Genomic DNA, 18,367 nt, shown 5'->3' on the forward strand with positions numbered 1-18,367 from the left:
CCGTCAGGAGATTTACCCAAAGTTGTGTGTTAGAAAATTGTGTAAATTGTGTGTGAATTATCAAAAAACTTTCAGATCTCTTATTTCATTGAGTAGTTGAGAGCTGTCTTCCTTCAACCAAGCAACGTCTTGGGGTATTCCGCTGTGTACATTGGAATACGACGAGAGGGGTTTTCTTTTGTCCTCAAAGACCTGCCGAAGCCGAGACCAGGAGGAGCTCGGGCCCGAGGCATCGTCCTTCTTTTGTGTTCAATGTGACCGAAAACAATGACTGTTTATATACTCCCCATTCCTGTTTTGCCGAAGCTGAAACCAGGACGAGCCCAAGCCCGAAGCATTATCTTTCTTTTGTCTTCAATGTGACCGATAACAATGACTGTTTATATACTCCCCATTCCTTTTTTGCCGAAGCTGAAACCAGGACGAGCCCGAGCCCGAAGCATCATCTTTCTTTTGTCTTCAATGTGACCGATAACAATGACTGTTTATATATTCCCCATTCCTATTTTGCTGAGACCAGGACGAGCCCGGACCCGAGGCATCGTCTTCTTTTGTCTTCAATATGACCGAAAACAGTGGCTGTGTGTATGCTCCCCATTCCTGTTTTGACATGTGTTGTTGCGTAAACATTGAATACCTAAATAAAAGAGGAGACGAAAACCTTTTCGCCAGAACTTGGTGCAGGAACTGTGCAAGGTGTACAGAGGCCTTGTCTCTCCTCAGATCTGAGTCCAAATTTAAGTCTGTCTCTGTTTGACTCCTTGCCTTTTTGTCTTGTTTAATAGATGTCAACAGTGTTTGAACCTGACATCTTCTTGGTCCTTCGAACCGGATTCCAACACGTCTGACGATTCCAGCAAGAGTGAGTGAAACCAGAAAGACCATGGCATCCAAATCCTGATTGAGGAACAGCGTTTTCTTCATTTTGGCTGGAATTGGACGACTGACGGAACACAGAGGACAAAAAGGAAGGAACGCAGAGTTCAGTGAGTACGTTTTGAATTACAAAGAAAAAGCGTGTGACTGAGGGTTGCGACGCATATACAAACCCTGTAAATCCTAGGCACTGACAGGTACAAAGGCCAATAAGACGGGTGACGGAGCTTGCAAAGGGAAAAACATATATATAATAATAATAAAAATATTATTATAATAATTATAAAAATTCCTGGTATTCAAATTGGAAATAAGCTAAAAATCAAAATTTTAAAACTGAAGAGGCCAATATACTGAAGGTAAACGGGACCGCGAAAACTGAAACGTCCGTAGCCATAAACAAACATACTGGAGGGTAGCAAAGGCCACAATGAATTGAAAAATCTGTGCACAATATCCTGAAAGACGACGGAGTCCAAAACGCAGACCTGAAATGCTCTTTTCAGAAAACTGAAATTTTGTCCGTGAAAAACAATAATCTGGAGGGCGGCGGAGTCCACAATGAAAAAATTGAAATTTCCGCCGATCAATATACTGAAAAGTGTGAATGTGAGAGTGTGGGGGAGAAATCGCCATTAGGCTATCACTCCATATCAAAGTTGTGAGAAGTAAATAGTGGGTTATTGTGGAGGAATTATTCAAGACACCTCCACTGTGGAACAATCTCAAGTACAAGCTACGTGTACCACAAAAATAAATTAAACCACTATCTTACAACAAAGACAAATGTAGTCCTTATAAGTTTGGCTCTGTAGGGGACGACAGATTACTCCAAATTCTCAAAATGGAAAGGGGGACACAAAGAAACGCAGATCTGATATGGTCTATTACAATCTATTTCAACCAAAATAGAAGACAACAACAACGACAGCAACAACGACAACGGTTACACCCTACTGCGTGTTGGCGTTGCGGCAAAGAGGGACATTTTGCAAGAGACTGTCCTGGGAAAAATAAAAATAAAAATTAACAAATCAAAGTAACTCAGCATGACAGTTAAAAGATGACACCAATTAGTCATGTTGTCAGCGTATACCATTAGTGATAAGATCGCTGCAAACTTGTTTGTTTGTTTGTTAGTGTGTGTTTAAGTGTGTATCTTTCCAGGTACAAATTGTGTAAAAACCCCGAAAGTTCAAATAAAAATAAAATAGGTTAAAAATAAAAATAGGTTCAAAGAAAATAAAAAATAGGAGGAAATCTCAAAAGTGCTAAAGTGAGATAAAAGTAAAAATAGATGGAAAAAATGAGAAGAAATCAACAAGATTTAATGCAAAATGGAATAAACTAATGCGTACGACAGAGATAATGTGGGGGTATTGAAATAAGATATGAAGAAATTGTAGACTGAAGATATACATGATATCCAGAAGATATCCAAGATGGCGGCGCCCAGACGGGCTGCGACATGGCGGAGCTCCTGCTAAAGATGGAACATTTGGCAGAAATACCGGACAATTCTACAAACTTTATGGCTGGCTCACATCGTGGTCACTCCGTGATCACGTACGACCGCCAGACACTTCTGGATGTGGACATATCGGGCCTTTTTGGACTGATAGACGCGTGCTTGTTCGACGTGCTAACTAGCATGGGAATAATTCGGCGGCTACATCCAGCGGCCTGTGAAGCAGGGGAGTATAGTAGCAGCGGGGGCCGTCTACGGAGCAGACGCCAGCGGTGTGATCGGAAACGCGGATGTCGAGTGGGGCTAAAAACAAAGCAGAAGGCTAATCCCCACAGAACACCACTTCCCTCCATCCTGCAGCCGCATTTAAATGGAAGATGCGAGACTACTGGTCTGGGTAAGGAGTCTGTTAAATTAGAACAAGTTTTTTCTGCTTTGAGTGTTTCAGAGTTGGACATGTGTTTTACCGAGGTGGCTAACTATGATGCGTGCAGTTTATCAAAGCAACAAACAAACAATCGGAAAATCCCCGTTACTGAGGTGGCTAACTATGATGCGTGCAATTTATCAAAGCAACAAACAAACAATCGGAAAATCCCCGTCGTATCAATTCCTAGATATGGTCGTAATTATACTAAATGGACTGGGCATAATAAAAACAACCTTATTAATATTGCTACTATGGATAATTTGATCAAAAATTCCCTAAAACAGCCCACTACCTATAATATAGGTTTTTTAAACATAAGATCATTGTCTCCCAAAACGTTGTTAGTTAATGATATCATCAGAGACAACAATCTTAACGTCATCGGTCTCAGCGAAACCTGGCTTAAACCAAACGACTTTTTTGCGCTAAATGAGGCATGTCCTCCTAACTTTACACATGCGCATATTGCCCGTCCGCTTAAAAGGGGTGGGGGGGTCGCACTAATATACAACGAAAACTTTAACCTTAGTCCTAACATAAATGATAAATATACATCGTTTGAGGTGCTTACTATGAAGTCTGTCACACCGCTCCCTCTACACATGGCTGTTATCTACCGCCCCCCCAGGGCCCTTTTCGGACTTTATCAATGAATTCTCAGAGTTCGTTGCTGATCTAGTGACACACGCCGATAATATAATCATAATGGGGGACTTTAATATCCATATGAATACCCCATCGGAGCCACCGTGCGTAGCGCTCCAGACTATAATTGATAGCTGTGGTCTCACACAAATAATAAATGAACCCACGCATCGCAACGGTAATACGATAGACCTAGTGCTTGTCAGGGATATCACCGTTTCCAAAGTTACGATACTCCCGTATACTAAAGTATTGTCCGATCATTACCTTATAAAATTCGAGGTTCAGACGCATGTTCGTCAAACTAATAATAATAATAACTAATATAGCAGCCGCAACATTAATACGGCCACAACGACAACTCTTGCTGACCTACTGCCCTCGGTAATGGCACCATTCCCAAAGTATGTGGGCTCTATTGATAACCTCACTAACAACTTTAACGACGCCCTGCGCGAAACCATTGATAACATAGCACCGCTAAAGTTAAAAAAGGCTCCAAAAAAGCGTACCCCGTGGTTTACAGAAGAAACTAGAGCTCAGAAATTATTATGTAGAAAGCTGGAACGCAAATGGCGCACGACTAAACTTGAGGTGCACCATCAAGCATGGAGTGATGGTTTAATAACTTATAAACGCATGCTTACCTTAGCTAAAGCTAAATATTACTCAAATCTCATCCACTGTAATAAAAACGATCCTAAAATTTTGTTTAGTACGGTAGCATTGCTAACCCAACAAGGGACCCCCTACAGTAGCTCCACCCACTCAGCTGATGACTTTATGCAATTCTTTAGTAAGAAAATTTAAGTCATTAGAAAGGAGATTAAAGACAATGCGTCCCAGCTACAACAAGGTTCTATTAACACTGATTCGATGGTATATACGGCGGATACTGCCCTCCAAAATAGTTTCTCTCGTTTTGAGGAAATAACATTAGAGGAATTGTTACAACGTGTAAATGGAATAAAACAAACAACATGTTTACTTGACCCTCTTCCTGGGAAACTGATCAAGGAGCTCTTTGTATTATTAGGTCCATCAGTGCTAAATATTATAAACTTATCACTTTCCTCGGGCACTGTTCCCCTAGCATTCAAAAAAGCGGTTATTCATCCTCTTCTTAAAAGACCTAACCTCGATCCTGACCTCATGGTAAACTACCGACCGGTGTCTCACCTTCCCTTTATTTCAAAAATCCTCGAAAAAATTGTTGCGGAGCAGTTAAATGAACACGTAGCGTCTAACAATCTATGTGAAACCTTTCAATCCGGTTTCAGGGCAAATCACTCCACGGAGACAGCCCTTGCAAAAATGACTAATGATCTATTGCTAACGATGGATTCTGATGCGTCATCTATGTTGCTGCTCCTCGATCTTAGCGCTGCTTTCGATACCGTCGATCATAATATTTTATTAGAACGTATCAAAACACGAATTGGTATGTCAGACTTAGCCCTGTCTTGGTTTAACTCTTATCTTACTGATAGGATGCAGTGTGTCTCCCATAACAATGTGACCTCGGACTACGTTAAGGTAACGTGTGGAGTTCCCCAGGGTTCGGTCCTTGGCCCTGCACTCTTCAGCATCTACATGCTGCCGCTAGGTGACATCATACGCAAATACGGTGTTAGCTTTCACTGTTATGCTGATGACACCCAACTCTACATGCCCCTAAAGCTGACCAACACGCCGGATTGAAGTCAGCTGGAGGCGTGTCTTAATGAAATTAAACAATGGATGTCCGCTAACTTTTTGCAACTCAACGCCAAAAAAACGGAAATGCTGATTATCGGTCCTGCTAGACACCGAACTCTATTTAATGATACAACTCTAACATTTGACAACCAAACAATTAAACGCCTCGACTACTGTAACGTATTATTTTCGGGTCTCCCCATGTCTAGCATTAAAAGATTACAGTTGGTACAAAATGCGGCTGCTAGACTTTTGACAAGAACAAGAAAGTTTGATCACATTACACCTGTACTGGCTCACCTGCACTGGCTTCCTGTGCATTTAAGATGTGACTTTAAGGTTTTACTACTTACGTATAAAATACTACACGGTCTAGCTCCATCCTATCTTGCCGATTGTATTGTACCATATGTCCCAGCAAGAAATCTGCGTTCAAAGGACTCCGGCTTATTAGTGATTCCCAAAGCCCAATAAAAGTCTGCGGGCTATAGAGCGTTTTCCGTTTGGGCTCCAGTACTCTGGAATGCCCTCCCGGTAACAGTTCGAGATGCCACCTCAGTAGAAGCATTTAAGTCTCACCTTAAAACTCATTTGTATACTCTAGCCTTTAAATAGACTCCCTTTTTAGACCAGTTGATCTGCCGTTTCTTTTCTTTTTCTCCTATGTCCCACTCTCCCTTGTGGAGGGGGTCCGGTCCGATCCGGTGGCCATGTACTGCTTGCCTGTGTATCGGCTGGGGACATCTCTGCGCTGCTGATCCGCCTCCGCTTGGGATGGTTTCCTGCTGGCTCCGCTGTGAACGGGACTCTCGCTGCTGTGTTGGATCCGCTTTGGACTGGACTCTCGCGACTGTGTTGGATCCATTATGGATTGAACTTTCACTGTATCATGTTGGACCCGCTCGACATCCATTGCTTTCCTCCTCTCCAAGGTTCTCATAGTCATCATTGTCACCGACGTTGGGTGTGAGTTTTCCTTGCCCTTATGTGGGCCTACCGAGGATGTCGTAGTGGTTTGTGCAGCCCTTTGAGACACTAGTGATTTAGGGCTATATAAGTAAACATTGATTGATTGATTGATGTATGTTTGTGTATATAAATAGCGCTGTTATATATGCAAATATATATATGTATATTTTTTAAATAATGGAACAAATAAAAACCTAGATTAAAAACTATAATAAGAGTTCACATGTATAACATGATAAAGTGGGATACGTGTTTATTCACTGAGGAAAGAAGAAGAAAAAAAAAAAAAACGCCCTTCAAGTGTTGCTGACCTTTGCCCTCAGGAGTGCAAGCACACACTCACACACAATTGTGTGTGTGTGTGTGTGTGTGTGCGTGTGATGCATTGGGGGAGGTGTGAAGATGAATGTTTTACATGTAAGTTTAAAGTAAGTTTAACTTTGAAGTGTAGTATAACATTCTTAGGTTAAATTGCGGTATGTTTTAGACATTTGTAGTACACCATATATCTGGGTGTTGAGCTAAGATGAAAAATGAACATGAAATAGAATAAATAAGGAGACATGTCAATTAAAACAACTATCAGTTAGCAATAGACAACTATTTGCTTTGAATATTGTTGAATAATAATTGCAAATAAGAATAAAAAATAAAAAAATATAAACGATTGGAAGAATGTAAATTCTGAGTGTAAAAGTATAGATTAAGTGGCGTATAGACAGTTAAGTGAGTTTAGATTAAGTGGCGTATAGACAGTTAAGTGAGTTTAAAATGTTACTAAAAAAAAATCACATGAAGTAATATGTATAAAATTTGAATTAGGAGAAAAATAACATTAACGTTATTAAATCATCTACATAGTGAGGAACACAAAGTAAGCAAAATAAAAGTCCAATTATGTAAAACAGAAGTATAGTATGTAGGACATTGTCTAAACAAAAATGGACGCACTATTGTGGAAAGTAGAAAAATAAAGTACTACAAGTACAAAAACCACAAACAAAGAAGCAAATGAAGTAATTTTTAGGATTAATTCATTACTGTAGAAGTTGGATACCAAATTATGCTAAAATAGTAGCTCTGTGAAGTAAATTAACGTAAAAAATTTCTGTAGAGTGGAATTCAGAAGCTGAAGCAGCATTCTGTGAAATAAAAATATAATTGGATGTGCTGTTGTTACAGCAACGAAAGTTGTGAAAGCTATCAAATGACCATCAAATTACGCAATGCAAGATGCAGAATTGGTAACACTACTAAAAGCATGTAAAGTAATGAAAGATCTAAAAGGTCACAATATACACAGATAGCCAATACACATTTTCAACAGTGCACACATTTGCATAACACTGGAAGAATATAGGAATGATAACGTCAACAGGAAACCTGTAAAACATGGAGAACTATTAGAAAAAAATAAGTAAAAGCAGTACAGCTACTAGCTAAAATAGCAATATGCAAATGTGCAGCACACACCAAAGGAGCAGACGCAGTGTCACTGGTAGGTGTGTTTGCTGACAGAGCAGCAAAACAAGTAACAGAAAAAGAAATACAAATTTCAAATTACAAATTAGTGACATGAATAATGATATACTAAAATATATGCAACAAAGTATTCCAAAAAAAAAGATAAATGAATAAAAAAAACTGAGTCACGTTGAACAAAGGAGACATCCATATATGTCCAGACAATAAACCATACTTACAAAGAAAAATCTGTATAAGTGGGTAGCAGTTTTGAGCCATAGGTGAACTTATGGCTCAACAGGAGGGATATGACTAGCCTCATATAGAAGTACTATACTTTCTATAGTTTAATTCATATAAAAAAAAAAAAAAAAAATTGTATACAACATTTATGCATGGATTTTTTTGAACTAAATAAGAATGGAGGAAAACATTATTGTCTGGTCATAGTAGATGCATTTTCAAAGTGGGTAGAAATATTTCCTAAAGGAAAAGCACATGCGCTAATAGAAACAAAAGCATTATGCAAAGAGTTAGTAAAAATGTACAGTAAATGAACATTTCAAGTACAACAGGACTAACACCATTTCAAATAATATTTGGAAGACCTTATCAGCTTACAAAATTTTGAAAAATCAATGAAAAGGAAACATTGGCATTCTCCAAGGGGGGAGAGAGTTTGTAAACAACTAAGACACCATTTGAAAGATAGTGGAAAGACCAAGCTGAGCACGCTTAGCACATTGTAAAAAGGTCATATAATGGGGGAAAAAGTATTTGGGATTGTAGTTGTGTTATCAAAGGGACATGTTAACTAGCATGGAGCAAGTTGGAAAGGCTACACAAATTGATTGTGTTGTATATAAAAGCCCAGAAAATTACTCAAGATGAGTCAAAAAAGGTTTAATTGAAGTAATGAGCAAAACAAAATTGACCTTGTAGCTAAAGAGACAAAACAGACACCAATATTTGATAAATATGTAAAAAAAAAAAAAGAAAAAGCTAATTATATCTGCATTGACATGTACAACAGTTAGGAAACTTATAAGATAAATGCTTACACATAGTAAATCTATGAATATTTGGACAAAGATTGTTAACACGCCTGAATAGTTTTGATATCTGAACATTGGAAAATAACTAGACATGATGTAAAATTGCAAAGTGTTGTAGATCTAACTTGATCGATGCAATAGGTGTCCAAAGAAGTGTATCTGACGACTATAAATTGGTAAATTAGGTTATAACTGAATTTGAATCATCCGTCTACTGGTGGTGTACGATTAACAAGAATGTTGACTGAATAAACTATGTCCACTACAACGTACAGAGATTAGGAAATTGGACACAGGCCGGACTTGAAGCCGTCGCTGATCAACTTGCCGCCACCTCCCTTATGGCCTTTCAAAACCGTATGGCGCTGGACATGTTGTTAGCGGAAAGAGGGGGTGTGTGCGCAATATTTGGTGAACAGTGTTGCACGTTCATACCAAACAACACTGATGCGGAAGGTAGCCTGACCAAAGCACTGGAAGGCCTTCGCACCCTGAACGGTAAAATGCAAGAGCACTCAGGCATAGATACGTCTATGTGGGATGGGTGGATGGACATGTTCGGCAAATACAAGTCCTTGGTATCATTAATTCTAGTATCTATGGCCATGTTTGTAGCAATACTGACGTTGTGTGGATGTTGTATTCCCTGTCTGCGTTCTCTGCTTAACCGTCTGATTACCACAGCGATTAGCCCAGCAGATGATAAAGCTGTTCAGATGCACCTCCTGGTAGAGGATAAGGAAGATGAATCTGATGATGGGGATACCTGCCTAGATGGTGTTCCTGATCTGTTTCCAGACCCAAGTAACGATGAGAGAAAAAATTGATGTTGAACTCTTGAGTGTAAAGATAACTTGGCCCTAGGGAAATGAACCATTAACTGAAAATCGCAAGAAGAAGTTATTGGGGATGAGAAGAATCTGGGGAAGTTATTTGATAAACAGGAGGGAAATGTTAGAAAATGGTGTAAATTGTGTGTGAATTATCAAAAAACTTACAGATCTCTTTTATTTCATTGAGTAGTTGAGAGCTGTCTTCCTTCAACCGAAAACAGTGGCTGTGTGTAGGCTCCCCATTTCTGTTTTGACATGTGTTGTTGCGTAAACATTGAATACCTAAATAAAAGAGGAGACGAAAACCTTTTCGCCAGAACTTGGTGCAGGGACTGTGCAGGGTGTACAGAGGCCATGTCTCTCCTCAGATATGAGTCCAAATTTAACTCTGTCTGTTTGATTCTTTGCCTTTTTGTCTTGTTTAATAGATGTCAACAGTGTTTAAAGCTGACAGTGTGTGTCTGTTGTGACAGCCTTTTTGAGTCTCTTTGATGTAAGTAGTCATTCAGTCTCCTCTTTGATGGAATGAACGGCGCACAGGTTTTTGTGTGTCAAAGATACTTCAAGTTGTCTTGCTTTCGCATTACAAACACAACACTGGTGACCCCGACGTGATGTCCAAGGAAGTCGATTACAGACAACCCGAACTGGAGTTAACAATGAGCCCGTGTTGGCCAAGGCGCTGAAAAAGGGTCCTGAGGTGGGTCACATGCTCGGCTTGCATCCCCCGGGCAGCTGACCTCATGCGGCCGCTGTATGATGCTCTTAAAGGGGCTGCTCCCAAGCACATGGTAGACTGGTCTGTCTGACGCGCGGCACAGTGCTTTAGTGGGGTCAAGTCTGCTCCAGGTAACGCTGGCACACCCATTACCTGATGCTCCAATTGCAATCACAATGGACGCGTCAAACCATGCTGTAGGTGCACTGCATTAGCAGTGGGTGGGTGGCACATGGCAACCTTTGGCTGTCTTTAGAAGGCAGTTGCGCCCTTGCGAGCGGAAATATAGCACATTTGACCTTAAGCTCCTCAACCTCTATCTGGCCATATGTAAAGATGGCCGCAAATTATCGGTAACAGTTTCCGCCTCCCAAATTTCAGTGCCCCTCCCGAAAATCTCCCGGGGCAACCATTCTCCTGAATTTCTCCCGATTTCCACCCGGACAAATATATAGGGGGCGTGCCTTAAAGGCACTGCGTTTAGCGTCCTCTACAACCTTTTGTCTCGTCCGCTTTTCCTCCATACCAACAGCGTGTCGGCCCAGTCACATAACATCTACGGCTTTTACACACACATAAGTGAATGCATGCATACTTGGTCAGCAGCTATACAGGTCACAGTGAGGGTGGCTGTATAAACAACTTTAACACTGTTACAAATATGCGCCACACTGTGAACCCACACCAAATAAGAAAGACAAACACATTACGGGAGAACATCTGCACCGTAACACAACACAAACACAACAGAACAAATACCCAGTAACCCTTGCAGCACCAACTCTTCCGGCCGGCTACAATATACACCCCCTCGCTACCACCAAACCTACCCCCTCAACCCCGCCCACCTCAACCCACCACACCATCTCCCGAATTCGGAGGTCTCAAGGTTGGCAAGTATGCTCTAGTACACTCTGGACTGAAGCTGTGTGCCTGCATTGTTTTTGTAGCTGTTGTTTTGAGGCATGTTTAAAAAAAATAAAAAAATTGTGCACTTTGTGAAAGTCAAAGTATAGTACATCCCATAGTTGTAGTGGGTATTAGGATTATCTCAGGGAGAGCATGTCCCAAGTTCTAATCTGCTGTTTTGAGGCATGTTAAAAAAAATAATGCACTTTGTGACTTCAATAATAAATATGTCAGTGCCAGGTTGGCACTTTTTTCCCCATAACTGGGGTTGAAGTTTTTCTCTTATTTTGGAAAACCTTGTTTTTGATTGAAACTTGTATTAGAACATTATTGTACAGAACAGTACATATTTCGTACAATTGACGACTAAATGGTAATACCCGAATAAGTTTTTCAACATGTTTAAGTTGGGGTCCACGTTAATCAAGTCATGGTAAAGTTACATTGTTTAATGCATCCAGCAGGGCATCACAACAACATTAGGCATAATAATGTGTTAATTCCACGACTGTATAGATCAGTATCGGTTGATATCATAATCGGTAATTAAGAGTTAGACAATATCGGAATATCGGACATCTCTAGCCATATGTCATTTCCATTCGTTGGTTGAAGGACGGCTGTGGGGAGGCGTGGCCTGCGGACCTGCAGCAAAGTGGTGTGTGGCAGGACTGGCTTCGAGATTAGCGACAGGTGCGTGGATGACACACCTGAGAGTATTTGTCTGATCACCTGTCGCTCTGTTAAAGGCAGCAGTCGGGAAGGAGAAGGGGAGTTTTTAATGGCAGTGAGTGTGAGAACAGAGACAGAAGAAACACCATTCATGTGCTCACTGGTGAGATTGACAGACATTGGCTGAAAAGCATAAAAGAACATTTATTGCAAAATAAATCATTGTTCGCAAATATGACAGAGGCTGTCATCTCCGTCTTTGGTGGTCCAAGGGACCCTAAAGGGCAAGAGCTCCACAACGGCCTTTCACAGCTTTTATGGACCACAAAACCCTTACTTTCGCGATGGCCAGGACGGCCGAAAAGTGGTCGGCTTGGCAACAGAGGCTCTGAGTTTACGACAGACATCCAGCACCTTGCTGGAAAGAGCAATGTCGTTGTTGACTGCCTCTCCCGAGCCGTCACAGGCGCTGTCCATATGGGGCTCGATTTTGCACTGATGGCAATTGACCAAGTCGACGACCCAGACATCAGAGTTGTGAAGGCTGCAGCCAAAGGGCTATGGTTGTCTAAGGTTCCATTTGAGGATACAAGGGTTACGCTCCTTTGTGAAGTCGCTACGGGTCGGCCAAGGCCCCTTTCGTCCGCCATTTGGAGGCGGCGTGTGTTTGACCCGCTCCACGGCCTTTCCCACCCTGGGAGGAAACCTTCCCAGCGGCTGGAAGCTGCAAAATTCGTCTGGCGTGGACTTGAAAAGAGTGTTAGGGACTGGGCTGCCACATGTGTGGCATGCCAGCGCCCAAAAGGGCACTGCCACTAACACCATATACAGTTCCAGAGCGTCGTTTTGACCATGTCAACGTGGACCTGGTCGGGCCTCTACCACCTTCACGCAGCTGCATATACCTCTTCACGATGGTCGCCAGGACCACCCGCTGGCCTGAGCAGTACCTCTGACGTCAACCACCTGCGCAGACGTGGCGTGCGCGTCATTGGGACGTGGGTTGCCCATTTCAATACCCCGTCAGACATATCATCCGACCAGAGAGTGAAACCCCACCACACGATGGCGTTTCACCCACAGGACAATGGTATGTGTGAGCGGTTTCACCAATCCATGAAGGCAGCGCTCAGGGCGTCCCTAAAAGACAGCGCTTGGGTAGACAAACTCCCTTGGGTGATGCTGGGGCTTCAGACTGCCCCCAAGGAAGCAGAGTTGGTGTATGGCCAGCCTTTGCGAGTGCCAGGTGACTTTATTCCTAGCACTGCGGCACCTTGGTCCGCCGTCCTCCTCGATGCCACCAAGGGTTTTCCCTAATCCCCACTTCCCAACATGGCCTTATGCCATGTCATGTTCCCGCTTCTTTACGAAGAGCGACATTTGTTTTTGGTTCACCGCGGCCCCCTTTAACCCTTTTACGATGGGCCATTTCGTGTCCTGGAGAGCGGAGAATCGCATTTCCTGTTTGGTATCAGGGGTCGGTCTGAAAGAATCACGGTGGACCGGCTTAAAGCTGCCCACTTGGATCATAGTGAGGCGGTTACCACGGCAGTACCCCGGGACCTTCGACTGTGCAGATACCACTCCGATCCTCCCTGCAGACTCCCTGGCGTTAGTACCAGTCCGGCGCACCCGGTCTGGTCGGCCAGTCTGTCCTGTTTAGTTCTTTTGTGATGGTGAATTCTGGGGGGTACATGTGTAGCGGTTGCTTTAAGGACATAATTCACCACACCTGTTAACTGAATTTGTAGTCCTTAGTCACTGTCATTGTTCTATTGTGCACATAACAATGTTGACGACTTCTTTAGGACAATGATGATGTCCTTATACTTCTGAGCCCAAATGTAAGGAAGACAAGCTCCAAGTTTAACAAGCTGAGTGATAAACAGATTCAGCAAGTAGCAGTATTGCCAAGTGCTGAACAAGAAATACAAAGTGTAAACATAATAACCCCATCTCTTACTGTACAATGTCTGCTCTCACTGGGATGCTGACTGATTTTCATGACTTTCTGTCTGGTCCGGCTTTGTGCTGTGGAGTCTGTGTCGATGGCTTAGTGCGGTGGTAGAGCAGCCCTAGTGTTTGGTGTGGGTGCTGTGTCTCGGTTGTTTGGACGGTGGTGTGTTTGTGCGGGTTTGGATTGGGTAAGTGTTGATGCCTCTTGTTTGTATGTTACCTGACTGGCAAGCTGAGGCTGGCTGGTTTCCGTGGTCCTGTTGGCGTGTGGTTGTCGGTCGTGGTTTACCGGTCGCCTTGACTTGATCGAGTGGTGATGGTTGTCTGGGGTATTGCCGCCATTGTTTCTGCTGCCATTTGTTTGTTGTGTGGGCGCCTGTGGCTGCTGAGTCCGGGGAAAGCGAGGATGGCTTATGTTACGACTTGTATCACATGATGGTTGTCGGGGCTGGCGAACTTGCGGGCTTTGTTCTCGGTTGATATCATGTTGGTTGGCTTGTCGAATGTCGGCCCAGGCCTCCCGTGCCATCCTTCACACCCGGTGTCGTGCCATCGTCTGGGTGGGGGTTGTCGATGGGTTATCACCAGGGACCAGGGGAGTACGCGGCCGGACCTATGGGGGGGAGGTGATCAAGTGGTTCTCGGTGGAAAGTGGAATCGCAGCCCCACTGGCCTGCGTATGGATTTGTACCCTGAGAGCCATGGAAAATGACTGATGGATCAAGAAAGCCAGGGAGATCCAACTCTATGCTGACAACAACAATTCCCATGGATTTTATGATACCATCAAATCCATATATGGTCCACAGAGAAAAAACATAACCCCAGTCAGATCGGCAGACGGAGTCACCCTCTATAACAGGGGTCTCAAACTAAATTTACCAGGGGGCCACTGGATGCAGAGTCTGGGTGAGGCTGGGCCGCAAGAAAATATTTGTTGAAACATTTTTTTTAAATGTCTTTGTTATTATTTTCAACACAAAATAAAATAAAAATATAAATGAACAAAATGAGAATTGTGCACCGTAACTTTCTGTGTGCTCATAAGACATGTCGGGGTGCCCCTGTGCTCAACAAAGAAAAATTGCATCTCCCACTTTTCCTGGAATTGCCTTTGCTCATCACTAACCTTTCTCTTCACAGCAGGCTTTGAAAAAGACATGTTTGGGGTTGTGGAATATATTTGTATTTAGCCGACGCACGGAGAATAATGTTATTTCAGCAATGTGTGTTGTTCTGCTTTTCCACCCTACAGCAACACAGCAGTCGGCGGATAATAGCCGGAAAAGTACCGGGATAGTGAGCGCAAAAAAGTGACAGCTCCCGGAGTGTTAGGCGGCGCCACATAGAAATGTATGTAGTGTTCATCCTGTGAGGCAATGCAAATTAAACAATAAAAAAAAACTAATAACGGTTTGAATAGGTCCAGGTTATCGGGGACTGTTATTACTGATGGACAGGTTTCGCGGTGTGACAGCAGCCAGGCACGTAAGAAAACCCTCGTCTCCACGGCAACGTTTCTGTTGCTTTCACTCATTTGCCGCTTTTCCACTAACGCAGGGGTAGGCAACCCAGAACGTTGAAAGTGTCATTTTGGACCCAAATAACAAAAATCGTCTGTGTCTGGTGCCAAAGGGAGGGGGGAAGGCTCGCTGTGGAGTTTACAGTTACGGTAGCACAATTAAGCCCCGAATGGGCTAACATCACGACTAACGTGTTCACATCCGATTCGCCCAGTGACTCTCCCGGGTGGAGTATCAGCGCTGGGGTCCAGTGCACTACAGTTTTGTATTGTCGCTTGGTCTTTCGGCGGAGTGCTTCGTCTCCCCGGCCCAGACTGTTCACAGCGACGCCAGGGGAGGGAGCGAGAGAGAGACACACACATTGACAGAGAAAGCTCAAGACCTTGAGAGAGAGAGAGAAAGAGAGAGAGCAGGCAAGCGAGGGAGGGAGGAAGAGCGCGTGTGGGTCTAGTGGAAAAGCGGTAAAACGTTTCTCTGCTTGCATCACGCTAGTGACGTCAATGTTCGGCCTTCGAGAGCCACATACCACACCATGATTGGTAAATTACTTCTGCTCCGCACACAACGCTGCCAAGCGCCATTCATATAAAACTTGCGGGCCGCAATAACATTAAAGTTTCATATTAAGGTGGGGGCCGCAAAATAACGTCTCGTGGGCCGCAATTGGCCCGCGGGCTGCGTGTCTGAGAACCCTGCTCTATAAGGACACACCCCAGATCCTAAATAGATGGACTGAACATTTCAACACTTTTCTTAACTCCGAAAAGCCTTTTGACCAGGACATTTTCATCAATTTCCAAACCACTGCCCCTGTCGACCACCTGGACTCCCTGCCTACCTTTGCTGAGGTAGGCGGGGAGTAGTTGGGAAAAGCCATCGAGGGCCTAAAAAACAACAAAAGCCCAGGCCCTGACGGAATCCCAGCTGAGGTGCTGAAGCTTGGTGGCTATCTCTTCACCCACCGGCTTCACCAATTGATTGACTCCATCTGGGCCTCTGATGCCATCCCCCAGGAATGGATGGATGCTGCTATAATAACCATCTTTAAGAGGAAAGGTGACAAAGCGGACTGTGGAAACAGCAGAGGAATTTCAATGCTCTTGGTTGCGGGGAAAGTTCTTTCCCAGGTAATACTCTCTCGCTTACTCACATCTCTGAAACATCCTCCCTGAATCACAGTGTGGATTCAGAAGAGATCGCAGTACTACTGACATAATCTTTGTAGCCAGGCAGGCACAAGAAAAGTGCCGGGAACACCACCAGGGAACATCACTTTCATCTGGGATTCCGCTGAAGTTCCTCAACATCCTGAGACAACTACATGATGGAATGCGAGCCTGTGTCCACATTAAAGGCCAGCAATCCCCCTCTTTTAATGTGAAAGTCGGGGTCAGGCAGGGATGTGTCTTAGCCCCTGTCATATTCTACCTATTCCTCTCAGCAGTCACTCTCATCTCACAAAAAGCTCTGGGAACCACAGATGGCACCCCTATACAGTTCCGGCTGGACAGCAGTCTCTTCAACATCCGGCGCCTCCAGGCCTTCACTAAAATTACAGAACAACAGATCCTAGAACTTCAGTATACTTAAGATTGTGCTCTCCTTGCCCACACGCCAGACTCTCTACGTGCACTTAACGTGGTCTCATCCACGTACAGTACCCTAGGACTCAAGTTGAACATTTCAAAAACACAGGTCATTGCGCAACCACTAGTCAGAAGTGCCTGTCTTCAACATTGATGGCCAGCAGCTCACCATCATTCCACATTTCACCTACCTCGGAAGCGTCCTGTCCCCCATTTGTAACATCGATAATGACATTCAGGTCCGTGTTGGGTTAGCGTCTGCTGCCTTCGGTAGGCTCAAAACCAGGGTCTTTGTGAACAGAAACCTCACAGTTTTCACCAAAGCAGCCATTTACAAAGCAGTTTGTCTTTCCACACTGCTATACGGCTCAGAAACCTGGACCCCTTACCAAAGGCACGTCAGAATCCTGGAGCGATACCACATCCGCTACCTGCAACAAGATTCTGGGTCTGACCTGGGAGGGCAGGGTCCCACATGTGGATATTTATGACCGGACCCAAACACCCAGCGTCCAAGTGTTCCTTGTGCAAAGACATCTGTGCTGGGTGGGACATATAATACGCATGCCTGCCCAGAGGCTCCCCCGACAGATTCTTTACGGCCAACTCCAGGAAGGCTGTAGGTCTCCTGGGGGTCAGCGGAAACGCAACACGGACCACATAAAAACCTTCTTGAAGCGCTGTGCTATCCAGCCTTCCGCACTGGAAGTCTTGGCTGCTGATTGCCACACCTGGCGCGACTGCAGTCACGCAGGCATTGCTCATCTCCAGGAGCAGACCACTGAGAGGAGAAAACATCAACGTATACAGCAACATCAGCGCGCTGCAGGGGGGTCCTTCTTAAGCGTGGACTACATCTGCCCCACATGTGGTAAACCATGCGGGTCGCACATTGGTCTGCACAGCCACATGCAATGGCAAACACGAAACCCCCCTCAATAACCCATTACTGCTGCAACGTCATCATCGTAATCGATGGACAGCCATAAGCATGTGCATGTACAGTATGTATATGTGTATGAGTGCATGCATGGATGGATGTAGGTGTTTATATGTATATGTACATGTATATGTGTGTGTGTATGTTTATAAATATAAAAAACATTTTTTTTCGGGAGGGAGCACTCTCAGAACCTACTTGTCCGGCAGGGGTCGGCGCCTCAGGCTAAAGCAGCCGCATTGTGTGTCTGGGGCAAATTCGTGCGCTGCAAAGTATTCTGCAGTGCTGCAAATCGGCCAGCTTCTGGGACAGTGACCACAGTGTGCGCGTGTGTAATAATAATTCCAACATACATACATACATACATCTTGTACTGCTTATTCCTTTTGGGTCGCGGGGGGTGCTGGAGCCTATCTCAGCTGCATACATATACAAGCACACATGCATACATACGGTCATACGTACATTCAGGTTTCATCAAACATATATTAATGTTGTTCCCCAAGGTGAAACTGGATAAGACAGTACAATGGCAAAGGTTCACCTATTGTTACTATAACAATCTACAAGATAAATACAGTTCACTTCTCTTTCTTCCCCTCGTACTTATCTGCTTTTTTTGTAG

This window comes from Nerophis ophidion, linkage group LG15 (assembly GCF_033978795.1).
Source record: "Nerophis ophidion isolate RoL-2023_Sa linkage group LG15, RoL_Noph_v1.0, whole genome shotgun sequence".
Classification (NCBI taxonomy): Eukaryota; Metazoa; Chordata; class Actinopteri; order Syngnathiformes; family Syngnathidae; genus Nerophis; species Nerophis ophidion.